Source organism: Gossypium arboreum, chromosome 11 (genome assembly GCF_025698485.1).
Source record: "Gossypium arboreum isolate Shixiya-1 chromosome 11, ASM2569848v2, whole genome shotgun sequence".
Taxonomy (NCBI): domain Eukaryota; kingdom Viridiplantae; phylum Streptophyta; class Magnoliopsida; order Malvales; family Malvaceae; genus Gossypium; species Gossypium arboreum.
The window spans coordinates 77,090,939-77,092,897 of NC_069080.1; positions in this window are offsets into that span (position 1 = coordinate 77,090,939).

The window sequence follows — 1,959 nt, forward strand, 5'->3', positions numbered from 1 at the left end:
ACTACACAGTCGTCTCTAGTGTCGTGTAAGGCACACAACTGTGTATTAGACCATGTGTACCTAAAAATACCTTCCAAAACAAGATATTCAACCTTAACTCACTTATACTGTAACACTCCTAACCCGTAATTGTTGCAGGAATAGGGTTACGGAGCATTACCAAAATTTACTGAACAAATATAGATAATTTAAGACATTTACTATTCATATCTGAAACTAATCATATCATCCCTTAGATGGACCCTCAAAGCCCAATTTAAGCATTAGAATTAAGTCGGGACTAAACCAGGATCTCAAAAAAATTTTCGCGAAATTTCAATATTTTTCTTATGTACAGGGGTCACATGCTCGTATGAGTAGACTGCGTGGCTCACACGGCCAAGTGACATGCCTATTTCTCAGGCCGTCTGGGCATTCGATATGAGGCACACAGTTGTGTCCGAGCCCGTGTCCTTACCCGTGTAACTCTCTGACTTGTGCCACACGGCCTGCCACATGCCCGTGTGCTAAACCGGGTGGTTAATTTAATTTTCACAAAATTAAGTGCAGGATTCACACGGCCGAGGCACATGCCTGTGTTCTAGGCCATGTGTCACACACGGCCGAGACACACATTCGTGTGCCTAATTGTAACGCCCCAAAATTCTTATTTTTGTTATTGTGAAAATGTGACACAAATGTGTATTTGTATTAGTAGTTAAGTGCTCTGGGTGTGTCTGGGAGGTTTGGTAAATTCTAGTATTTTTCCAACTTAACCTCTATTTTTGGCTAGTAGGTTTTTAATTAAAAGTTCATAAGTACTAACCAAAATGGGCCTGCTAGTTTGGTGGTTAAGGGGAGTGTTGGTTGGCAGTGGGTCAGGAGTTCGAATCCCTGCGTGAGTGTAAGGACAAATATTTTTATTTGCTCGTCGGTCGGAGAGTTTGAGTTGTATTGGAAATCTAAGTAGTGGGAGTTCGGTAGAAAGAATTTAGGGGAGTGGATTTTGGGGTTATCAGATTTTCTGAGCATTATCGTTTCTTTTTTGCAAAATTTCGGTTTTCCCAAAACTCCCCACCTTTCTGACGCCATATCTTCTCCCTTTCTTCTTCTCCTTTCGTTTTTCTATTGTCAAACCTGAATTCTTTGTTCCATTCTTCTTTTTGTTTCTGTCTCTTTTTATTGGCTACCACACCTTCGTTCCGTTGGGTCAATTTTCGTCACATGTTCTGGTAAGTGGAGTTTTTGCTCTCTTTAACTTATGATTTTTCCAACTTTGATTCGGGGGTTTTTAACATTTGGCAGCAGCGTCTCGCGTAAATTAAAGGTCTCATCGTGCTATTGGGTAATCAACTGTTTTGAGGTGCCGGGGTAAGCTTTTCATCACTTAAGGGATGCATTTCTCATTTTGGATTTGATTTTAGTTTGATCGATTAAGTGATAAATTGAGTGAAATTGATCAACTATAGTTTCTGGAGTGCTCAGGGATCGTTGTAGCATCAGGCAAAACTAGGTATGTACCCGATTGTACAGAAAATGAGGTTTCAATGGAAGTCGAAAACCCTACTGTCGACGCCACATGGGCATTTGGTCACCGGTATGGTAGGCCATGTGCCATAACAAGGGCATGTGATTGACGAGGCCAGGCCGTGCGCGCAAGACACGACCGTGTGATGGCCAGATAGGTCGTGTGAGACACACGGGCTAGACTGATTTGGGTCGTGTGGGCCACATGGGTGTGTGGGTCCACATTAATAGTCCACACAGGCGTGTGGGATTCTAGGCCAGGCTGTGTGATCCACACGGCCAAGGTCAAATTGGGCCAAATGGGCCACACGGGTGTGTGAGCCCATAGGGGTTAGCCACATGGGCATGTGAGCCCATTTAATTGAAATGTGTTCTAAGGTTGCACGGGTCGCCCAAGTCGACTGTGAACTTACTATTCGGTCGGTAAGCACTACTTAGACCCTTAAATACGTA